This window comes from Pavona decussata, unplaced genomic scaffold, assembly GCF_977016875.1.
Source record: "Pavona decussata unplaced genomic scaffold, jaPavDecu1.1 SCAFFOLD_170, whole genome shotgun sequence".
In the NCBI taxonomy this organism is placed as follows: Eukaryota; Metazoa; Cnidaria; class Anthozoa; order Scleractinia; family Agariciidae; genus Pavona; species Pavona decussata.
The window spans coordinates 870,001-882,052 of record NW_028145581.1 but is presented as its reverse complement, the minus strand read 5'-3'; the positions used below and the strand labels follow the sequence as shown (position 1 = coordinate 882,052).

General features: G+C 38.9%; 1 pseudogene across 1 annotated transcript; it reads left to right on the top strand.

The window, feature by feature from the left end:
• Positions 1-312: 312 nt before the first annotated feature.
• LOC146464016 (uncharacterized) lies at positions 313-10,674 on the top strand (annotated as a pseudogene). The gene is made up of 4 exons (XR_014856738.1): positions 313-527; positions 3,701-4,304; positions 4,801-5,514; positions 7,636-10,674. The product of XR_014856738.1 is annotated as an uncharacterized LOC146464016 (transcript).
• Positions 10,675-12,052: the final 1,378 nt, after the last annotated feature.

The window sequence follows — 12,052 nt, the reverse complement described above, 5'->3', positions numbered from 1 at the left end:
AGATTCCTGTCGTTTCCGCTTCTACGGTCGACCGCAATGGTAGTGAGGCATTTCATTCTCATCTACACCTTTAACAAGTTCCGTTCACTTTTGAGACGTAATTGTGCAAAGTTCGAAATTTAAATTTCAGCTACACGAGCGAAACACGGTATAATTAGCTGTATCAGTAGAATTCGCTAAAATTCCATGGCTACTATTTAAAAAACTGAGTTACTGTTCAAAGCCAATATACTTCCACACACAGCGTTGTTTGAAAATCACTGGCGCATTATATGCTAATTTCAGTCGATTTCTAATATCGCACCTAAAGCTACGTTATATTCACTTGGTTTTAGTTTGTTTGTGGTGTCTGTTTCTTTTCGTTGTAAAGGAACAAAAATAACTTATTAGCCTGTTCCCGGTGAGATGGAGAGATTTAATCGTTAAATCGGCGAGCAAGTCTCGGTGCAGGCGGACAAGACGTAGCACAAGAATTGCGACGCGCTCCTGGTGAGCAGCTCAGAAACTACAACATGTCTGCAAGTAAGGTAGGATGGCTGTATTGTATTCGCCATGAGTGAACGGTTTACCGTTGACATACATTGAATGGAAAGATCGACTTGTTTAAGTAACTTTTTTTAAAAAAGGCGGTTAGTGTCTAAAGAAACTGTTGTACTGCATCGATAGGGAGTAGAAAGGAATGTTTGGTTTTATCAACACTACGTAATTTGGCCACCGTAAAATGACTCGAGTACTGACGTCTCGAGCGTTAGCCCTTCGTCAGAGTCAACACTCGAGAATCTTTTTAAGGTGGCCAAATTAATACCTTATCAGCACTGTTTATAAAACCAAACATACGTTTTCGGGAAGACCGATTATCCGTAACAACCCGCGATCTCGACCACAAATCTGTAATCAACTTTCAGAACTTTATTTTCTTTGGATTCTGCAGGAGAACCGGCCGATCTCTGCTCAACTTGTGGTCAATTTAGACTTCTCCCATCAAATCTTCCAAAAAAAAAAAAAAAGCCGAAGAACGCATATCTAGTATGCAAAAATGTTCACTTAAACAAAATAAGTTAATGATTGTTTTAATAGCAGACAGAGATCACTGTCATCCTCTTTAGAATCTTTACTCTTTAGTGTGATTTATTGTGGTGGATCGCATTTGCGGTGTACTTCACAGTAAAATAAATTGTCATTTTTGGTAAGCGTTAGTTATTTTATATTTACAAGTATTTGCGTCTGTGATAAAGACTAAACGCTGGATAGTTAAGTAATCGGCTCGCAAAATTCCAAACATCAATGCATTTTTCATGAGACTATACATGCTGACTGTATGCAAGCGGTTTCCCGCATTCCGTCAATCAAATATGCAAGACTCACGTACAGTTAGTGTATGGTAGTTCCGTTCTCCTCTATAATTGTAAGTTTCGTGAGACGTCGGCGTAATCGATTCAAGGAAATGCGTTTTTTTAGAAACTTTGATGCAAAAGCTTTTCGAAACTGTGTTGATGATAAGTGATGGTCGACTGCGTATCTATTAATAATGTCTGAAAGAAACTGGCTTCTTAGGACAAAGTTTCTTTGGAGTATGGAATCAAACTTTCGAATTTTAGACCGAAACGTGTTTTTGCATTTATCTAAGATTGTTGGAAGCAAATTAGCGTTTATCGTAGAAGCTCAACAAACAAATGAAAATCTTCTCATGCGTGATAAGATTAATATATATGTTAATTTCATTGAATTAATTTTGTGACAGTCTAAAAATGTGTGCCTCTGGTGGTTGTGGAATGTGCACTGCTTGATTGAATTGTAGCAAACGAAAAAAACATTGATACTTCATCGAGGAGACCATCAGCTGTTACAAAAATCGTATAATTAGTAAACGTTTGTGACATTTGCCGACTTGGTTGGCATTTCGCAGTTTCACCAACAGGAAACTACCGTATTTATTCGATTAACCGCCCTGGGCGCTTATTTAATTTTGGGTCAGTGAGGGTGGACGCTTATTATTTTTTCACTAAGCGAGGGCAATATTAAAGAATAACAAAACAAGGGACTGAACAAGTTTGTTTTGCTTCAACAAGACAAAACAAAGTACAAAAGCTAACATGAACAAGCCATAGACAATATAAAAGCTCATATTTGACTACCGAGTCTAAAACCAATTTCGGAACATAACTGACGTCTCTCTTACTTCACGCTGGGCTGGTACAGAAATGTTGTTTGTCGGGAGAGGGTGGCGAGGGCGCTTATTAACTTTTTGGGCTTTAAGGGTGGGCACCTATTTGAGGTCTTCTCTTATTCGAAGGTTGACTGTTAATCGAATAAATATGAAGATTTTTTTCTGAAGTTGCCAAATTTAAAACATTAAACACTTTTAAAATGTTTCCCGGGAATCTCAATGTTTCCCGCATCGGAGCCGAGTTAGGGTTAGGGATAGGGCGTCATGGATTTTGCAATGTTGACAGGCAAGAGTTTCATTGTTAGATGTCATGTGACCTCCAAGTAACCAGCAGATTAGTAGATTTATACTATAGTAGATTTATACTAATACAATTAGCATATTCGTTCTCGGTTTCTACGCGTGGGGGCAAAGCCCGAATCAACTATCACGCGATAGAAACCTCGAGCTCATAATCTAATTGTTAAATATACCAGCACATGAAAGTCTGTCAGCGAGCAGTCAGCTACATTTCACAATTCATCAGTATTTTCCGAATTAAATAGCATTTTTTGTAAACAAGTTAGTTACCAGCACGGCTCACACAAGTAAATTCATAATTCAAACACCTTTCGTAATCATTAAGTCAATATCCGCAATCAGCGCGCAATCGCGCAATGGTAAATTTCATATGATTACCTTTTGAAGGAGAATGAAGAATTATGTATGCAACTCGACGAAAAAAGTAAACCGGCGGACAGAAGTATTTATTTATAATAGTATTAGTAATGTTGCAAGTAAGCAGACAGCGAAGGCTGCAAGGAAGAAGCAACTTTAGTTCAAAAAGATTTGCTTAAAATTTGAAACTGTGTAGCGATTTTACAGTTAAGTAAATGACCGTAAAAAAGTCAAAGAAACGCGCCGTAGAAACGTATTGTCAAAAAGTAGAACTGATAACAGAGCTATTTCTCAGTGATTCGTGATCAATCACTGTCGATTCTTAAAATTTTACAAACGTTCTCTTCCTTTTGGCTTCATAGTTAAACTGAAGCTCAGTTTCCGTAACATGGTTTAATTCAGGAGAGCGAACGTTTAAGCAAAATAGTAATAATGCTGTCTCCTGTGTTCCCTGATCGTTTTCTGGCCTTTCTAAAGACACATTTGTGTAAGCAAATACAGATTGATGTGTTCGGATTCTTTAGGTGCAAATGTCAGTCGCAAGCGTTTTAAGTAATTTGATTTTATTCCTCGAATTTATTAGCTGTTATTGGTTTTAGGAAATAGGTAGTTGTCATCTTTTCGTATTTTTGTCAACATATTACCCCTTCGATATCCACCGAAATGAACTATTTGGTGCCTCTGCTGTCCCCGATTTTTAGCAAAAACTCAAGTTTAGTGAAATAAAATATTGTTGTTTTTGTCCGCCACAGTGCAAAACTGAATCACGGGGTCCACACATCAATTATGAAAAAAAAAAAAACAATATACTATTAGGTACCAGGTAATATACACATTCTTTGATTAATTTTTTTTTTATCCGTCTTGGTACTAAAGATGATGGTCTCTGATGAAGAGAAGAGATGGATTGTTGTAGGAGTTGCTATGAACAAAGTTGTCGCTCCAGTTTTGCGAGATGTTATCAAAGCAGGAATGGACACTCATTATGACGACTTGGACAAACACCTGACCCCAAGCTGTACTCTGAAGACACTGACTTACCATTACGCCAATACTGATCCACACCTTAAAAAACTGAAATTTCAGAGCGTTAATAACAACAGTGTACTGCATGGCAGTGACAAGAAAAGCTACTGTTTTACTATCAACAGTTCAGCTGACCTGGATAAGATATACCTGCCGAATCATCTTGCTATGTTTTCTGCCTTTGATGAGTCGATGGACATGACTGCCATCTTGAACTTGTTGGGAATTTCCTTCTACCAACCAAACGCTATTTTCTCCGCGTTCACTCAGACATATGCTGATGATGTCAGAAAAAATGTCCGAAACAAGTGGGGCCATTTTGACGTCAGTGAATGGTCTGATACCTTCTTCGATGATTGCTTTGCTAAGCTAGAAGCATTGGTGAGAAGTCTGGGCCTGACTGCTGGGAAGGAGAAGAAGACATTGGAAGATCTGTATGATTGGCAAACTAAAGGTAAGCAAGCGAACTCTTTTTGCTAAGCGTTAGCTCTCGCTTTGAATGCATGAAGAAAACGGATAGTTAAATGAATAATTAAACGAACAGACGAAAGAACTAGGAAACGAACCGGCGAAGGTATCAATTTTTACCCACACTTGCTCAATTAAATAAAGCTGACCTCCAAGAGGGGTGTGCTCATTAAAAAACAGCCGCCTAACACAAATGAAATGACGTGTAATATAAGTTGCACTCAAACTGACTCTATAAGTTAGTGGCTAGATAGATATCATCAAAAATCATTAAGCGATAAGAATTGTTTAACAACATTATTTGTTTCGCAATTTCTTTCTGCATACATGTAAGGGAATTTCTTTAAGGGACATTCGCTTGGACTGAATGAATCGGACACCGTCCAAGTCGAGTTTATTTTACTGACCTGAACCTGTATGTATACTTCAATGTATTATAATCTAGTAGTATGCTAATCATAGAGTCTTTTTGTATGCTGCAGGGTGCCAGTTGTGTATGGGACATGCTGTGGACGGGGACCTTCTGACTTTAGTAGAAGAAAATGTCAATGATCTCATCGACGACAGCAACAACATTAAGTCAGTATTGGATCAGGAAATCAAGCAATTCGCTTCAGTTCGAAAACAGGTTGCCGTCCTTGAAGATTCGCAACTTTGCCAAGGAACTAGGCTGGATGAACATGACGACGCTTTGATGCAACAAAAGGAAAAGCTTCAAGAGGTGGAGGGGACTCTGAAGAGACTGTTGCATTGTCAGAAAGCTGTCCACGAACGACTATCGATGCAAGTTCAGGCGTTACAAGAAGGGCTTGCCAAGACAGACGACAAAGTTGAGCTGCTGCAGCAGGGCCTAACTGCAATGACAGACAAGGTGGAACACAAAGTTGAGCAACTGGAGCAGGGCCTAACTACATTGGCAGGTAATGTTGAACACGAGGTTGACCAACTGCAGCAGGGACTAACTGCAATGACAGACAAGGTGGAACACAAAGTTGAGCAACTGGAGCAGGGCCTAACTACATTGGCAGGTAATGTTGAACACGAAGTTGACCAACTGCAGCAGGGACTAACTGCAATGACAGACAAGGTAGAACACGAAGTTGAGCTACTGAGGCAGGGCCTAACTGCAATGACAGACAAGGTAGAACACTTGGATCAAGGAGCTGAAAGCCTTAAAATGAAGGATGTCAAACCAGGTTAGCTAACAAGAAAGAGAAGACGAATATAGAGGTTTATCTCCAGAAAAACCTGTTTAATTTGTTTTTACAATTGAAGATGAAGATGAAACTACAAATATAGTAATAATCAGGGTACCTAATGATTCATTTCGGGGGATATCTGATCAACTCAGAAATTCGAGCCGAGTTTATTTGAAAATAAAATGTCAGCTGAAAATGTCATAACACTGGAACGTAAGATTCCTTTTAAATCCAAATCCGAATTTCTGAGCAATTTAAGAGATTGAAATGAATTCTTGGATGCCCCTGCTACATTTCACTAATTTCAGTCATAATTACGGTATAAAATATACAGGGATAATGTTCTTACACAGGAGTTTGATGTTTTAATGAATTGAGTCGACTGTAAGCAAAAGGCAACCAAAATGAAAACAAACGATTGTACAAAAGGAGAAAGAAAACTAATGCACAATCTGCGACTTAAACTTGGAACGATTAAGCAGTTCACATATCTACTGCACCACTTATCCGATAATCTCTGCATATTCATAATATTGGAAGCGCTACAAGACATTTTTGAACATCAAAAAAAAATCCAAGACGGCGGACAAATGCGCCCATGAATAAAGCATGACTATGCACTTTGATAAAGGCTACCTAGATTACAGCCCGAAAATTTAAACGGGGTACATGACAGCTTATATCAGTAGATTTTTCAGAGATATGAAAATCGTGCAAGCCTGCAAACACAACGTTGACATAAGCCATTGCAGCTCCATCTAGAAGTTATAGCCCGGACACCGCTGTCTGTTTGCACTAACGGCTAACATCTTTCATTCGCTCAAATTAACATCTGGCCCCTGCTCCCCACAACGCCAGTTTCAAAAATGTTTGCTCGTACGCCGATGATCACAGGGTAGCAAGTAATGAGTTTGTACCCGAAACCTTTTGGGTAGATGAAGCTTTCACATTGCCATGTAGAGCTACAAAGTTTTTACTTTTGTGAATCTCATTGTTATTCGATACAGAGATGCTTCTTCTCTACAGAAACATGAGGCACACAAACAGTTGGTACATACATTCCGTTTTGAAATTCTGCTCATATGGCGCGCTCTCTGATTGATTAAGATTACCGTATACCTTTAGAGGGGTCTCGCGTCCAAGCGATGTAGCGTGTACGGCTTAAAATGTAGATACCTGAACGCTTGTATCAAATTGTAAACCACAATCAAAGCACTCATGGGGAAAGCATCGCTTTATTTGTCATGCAGTAGATGACTGGAACGCTCTCCCAGACGGCATTAGGAACATTTCCAATTTTTTAGTTTTTAGACGTCTTATTAGAAACATGTAGACTCTTTTATCGATCTTATCCTTTTTACTTTTTATTTTTTAGATAGCTATATTTGTAACTTTTTTTGTATTCTTACGTTAGATTTATGCAGGGCCTCACTGAAAACCACATTTTGTGACGTGGGCTCCCTGTTAAAAAAAATTCTTATTAAAGCTTATAAAGCTGCCTATCAAACTAAACCAAGAATTTTGAAATAAAGTCAATTTCCGAATTTTTAGCACCGTTTTCTCGAATTATTTTTTCACTTGGAGGAGACACTTTTGAGCTAAAACTCAAAGGGAATTTGTTGGTTTGCTTTCAAGTTTGGACAGTAGCTAGTTTAACATATAAACAACAAAAACTTGACAGCGAATTTTTTCTTTAGAAATATTTTTTCTCCGAGAGCGATTTGTGTATGATCACTCCACAATTTTTTAAACCAATTTCGAAAATGGTCTGTAACTTTTCGCTGCAATTGAATATGGCAAAACGCAGACACGATTTTTTAGCGCTTTAAATCCGGAAACTGAGGAGCAAATTAAGTTAGGGAAAACCAAACTTCGCATTGACTTGTAGCTTTCGAAAGGTGATTAGGACGCTCGCATGTAGAGGTCGTGAAAAATTCGATAATCCATTTTATTTCAAAATTCTTGGCACAGTTTGATAACCAATACTTTAAACTTTTTTGGGTATACGGTAACCTTAAATACAGTTTTCTGTGCAACAGAAAGCGCGTGCCCATTTTTTTTAAATGATAACACTTTTTTATCTGTTAAATTATTATATTTTTTTCGTTTGTTTTTAAGAAGTTGATGCCTACTCAGCAGCCTTGAAAGCATCAATAGAAAGACAAACAGAGTTGCAGCCCAAACTGTTGGACATTCCTACTCTCGCCAAGATGAAAACAGACGAAATATTTACTAATCTTGTCATGCAACATGGACGAAAGCCCATTAAAGACGGAGATGCCAAAAGAAGGGCACATCTCAAGCAGTATGGTCAAGTGAGCGGAACTCGAGTCAAACACTGTCAAGAATTGTTTATTCGCGCCACCGAAGAAAAAGAGAATCCCAAATCCATTCTTGTCACTGGAAAGGCAGGGATCGGAAAGACCTTGTTCTGTCAAAAACTTTTTCGAGATTGGGCTAACGAAAAGATGCTTCTGTCACCAACAAATGCGCAAATGCCCAGTTTTAAATTTGCGTACCTGATGACATTTCGTCAGTTGAATTTACTTGAGGGAGAGACTTTTACTTTGACTGAGAGATCTTAAACCGCTCTTCAATATTAGATGACCAATCAAATATCAACGATTCCCTTTTCGAATACATTGTTAATCACCCCGAAGAAGTTTTGATTATTCTTGATGGTTTTGACGAATTTTCCCAACAAGCTGATATCTCTGGCGATGCGCATGAAAGGTATCCAAACAGCTGTCGAGAGAAAATGCCGGTAGCTGCACTATGTGCCAAACTAATGAGGGGAACAATTTTAGGAAAGGCTGCTGTTATGATAACGTCAAGACCTGATGAATCTGACAAAATCAGTGGAATGCACTTCGATCGGAAAGTGGAAGTTACGGGGTTTTCTCCACTAGAGGTGAGAGAATACATTGAGAAATATTTCCGAGAGAACGAAATAATGAAAAACACTGTACTGGAGCATATTACAAAGAACGAGAATCTCATCAGTTTTGCTCACATTCCCGTGCTTTGTGCTCTGATGTGTTCATACATGGAGTACGTTCTAAAAGAATCAAAGAGTACTGATGATCTACCCATCTCAGCAAGTGATCTCTATTTTGAAGTGTTCAACATTTTCAGGGAAAAACACGACAAAAATGAAGTTCCTCATTTTGACGAAACCTTTCTGGATGAGCTGTCAAAGTTTGCAGCTGAGTTGCTTATGGAGAAAAAGTTTCTTTTTGGCGAGGAAGAAATGAAAAAGTTCAGTTCCAAAGAAGTTGAAAGCTTGAGGAAAAGCGGTATCCTTCATTGTGGTCCTCCCTTCAGGGTGTCTTTTTCTCAAACAAAAAAACATTTTTGTTTTACTCACTTAACTCCTCAGGAATATTTAGCTGCCCGTTGGTTTGTAAAGAAAAGGGAAATTCCTCCAAGAGAAACTGTATCCACGATGGTCATGCAGCTTATGGCTGGTATTCTGTCAAAAGTAAAAGACGGTCAGCTTATGGAAAGATTGCTTGAACAACTTTCACCAAACACTCCTCAGAAAAATCACCACCTTCTTCAAGCAAAATGTCTCTATGAATATCAGGACAAGGAATTCGCTAAAGATTATTACCGTCAACACCCTGTTCGTGATGAACAGATTTGTTTTTATGGTATAACTGACGTGGATTGTATTGCCATATCATTTTTTCTCGATACAATCAGTGCATTGAATGAAGAGGAACCCAGCACAAGACACCAAACATTGCCGTCTGGACAGCCGCCATTTAACACTGTGAACTTAGGAATTGCTGACTCGGGAATGACATTGTATGAGCAGATGCCATTCATCCCCATCAAGACGTTAATCATTCGAGACAGCACGATATCATCTGGATTAAGACGGATCTCTGCATCGTTAGAAAGAGATTCTTGTTTCATCACCGAGCTATCGCTGGATAATGACTGTGAAGATTCTATTTACGAATCACTGTGTAAAACGTTAACCAGTCTTTCTCTGAGAAATACTCAGATCACTGATGCCGGTGCTACCAGTCTATGTGAAGCACTAAAACAGCCAAGCTGCAAAGTAACCGAACTATATCTGGGTGCTAATCAGATCACTGATGTCGGTGTTGCCTGTCTATGTGAAGCACTAAAACAGCCAAGCTCCAAAATAACCGAACTATATCTGGGTGCTAATCAGATCACTGATGTCGGTGTTGCCTGTCTATGTGAAGCACTAACACAGCCAAGCTGCAAAGTAACCGAACTATATCTGGTTGGTAATCAGATCACTTTTGTCGGTGTTACCAGTCTATGTGAAGCACTAAAACAGCCAAGCTGCAAAGTAACCGAACTACATCTGGATCGTAATCAGATCACTGATGTCGGTGTTGCCAGTCTATGTGAAGCACTAAAACAGCCAAGCTGCAAAGTAACCGAACTACATCTGGATCGTAATCAGATCACTGATGTCGGTGTTGCCAGTCTATGTGGAGCATTAAAACAGCCAAGCTGCAAAGTAACCAAACTACATCTGGATCGTAATCAGATCACTGATGTCGGTGTTGCCAGTCTATGTGAAGCACTAAAACAGCCAAGCTGCAAAGTAACCGAACTACATCTGGATCGTAATCAGATCACTGATGTCGGTGTTGCCAGTCTATGTGGAGCATTAAAACAGCCAAGCTGCAAAGTAACCAAACTACATCTGGATCGTAATCAGATCACTGATGTCGGTGTTGCCAGTCTATGTGAAGCACTAAAACAACCAAGCTGCAAAGTAACCACATTACAACTGAATGCTAATGAGATCACTGATGTCGGTGTTGCCAGTCTATGTGAAGCACTAAAACAGCCAAGCTGCAAAGTAGCCAGACTAGCTCTGTATCGTAATCGGATCACTGATGTCGGTGTTACCAGTCTATGTGAAGCACTGAAACAGCCAAGCTGCCAATTAACTAAACAAGACCTGTTTATCAGAAGAAGTTTTCTCTGCTAAGACATTTACGGCAACACAGATCCGTATTGAAGTACGTTGGTAGAAGGATATACCTGATTGCAAAACTGTCTTTTGTTCCATAAGTTCTGTTTCACTGATACGACTTTCCGAATTGATTTTTAGACTGCAAGCAGTCCCTTTCTGGTTAGTCAACAGGGTGCGCTCGTGACTGGAGCGAGGAGAAATAAACGAGAAGAGACTGGGGGAGAGAAGGGAAAGAAAGGGACTGCGCTCTTTACTGTAACCAACGCGTTCGAATTTCTCGTCGCACCAGCAACGGAAAAGCACCCTTTCCCTTTTTTTCTCGTCTCTCCCCAAACCCCCCTCCGCTCGTTTGTTCCAGTTTTTTTTTTTTCGAGCGACCTCTCGACTAACCAGAAAGGGACTGCTTGCAGTCTAAATTGATTTTTGGAAAATGTAATTAAAGGATAATTAAGCAGTGAGGGCGTCGCGTACATTTGTCATAGACAGCAAGGCATGTATTCACCCTCTAGAGACAATAGAGCCTTATCACTCGGCGGCCATGTTGATTCTCAGGGGAATGAAAAGCTTTGTTTTGCGCGGCAAGCCTCGGCCAGACGCGAACTGAGTGCGAGGCTTTTTATTCTCCTGAAACTCAACATGGCCGCCGAGTGATAAGGCTCTATTTCCTGTATAAAACGAGAAGAGGTAACAATATTGTGGAAAATTATCCTGTCTCCAATCATTACATTTGTCTCTTTGTTCTTCCATGTTTTTGTGCTTCTCTAGTGTGAGATTGCCAATTTCTTCTTCTGTTATTCTTTCGAATGTGTTATCAACAACAACAACAACAACAACAACAACAACAAGCTTTATTTGCATGACTATAAAAAATACAGTATTGCAAATTCATAGCTAATTATTGATTCGTTAACTAATTCCTAAGATAACTCAAAATAAAATAAAATAAAATAAAAATAAAATAAAAAATAATCATAAAAAGAATAAATAAAGTAACTGAGTTCTTTGCTTATTTTAAACTATTCATACAGCAGAAGTAATCATTCCGGACAGAAGTTATCTCTCAATTCGAAGCACGAGGAAACAAATGAAATTAATTAAGTGTTTATAAAATAGTCAGTTGAGTTTGCGATAGTAAAGCTTCTTTTACTAATAATCGTGTAAATGGAAGGCTAGGTTCTATTTTAGTAAATAACATATCTCTTAAAGAAGAGTAACTTGGGCAATCTAATAAAAAATGAATTTCGTCTTCAATGGTTTTACAGTTGCAAACATTACACACCCTTTCATTACGGGGTTTGTTGTCGTGTCTTCCTGTTTCAATCAAAAGCTTGTGGCTGCTTATTCTTAGTTTCACTAATGCTTTCCTAGAAGCGTTTTTCCTTGTGAGATCTAGGTAAGCAGAGGGACCTTTATTGTTTTTTGATTGTGTAATAAAAGTTGAGTTTTTGTGAGTGTTGAAGGGTTTGGTGCCAATAAGAGATATATTTCATAGTAAACCACGATGTAGATAAGGTAGATAAACTGCAGCAAGAATTCAACGAGCTCAAACAAATATTGTACACACAT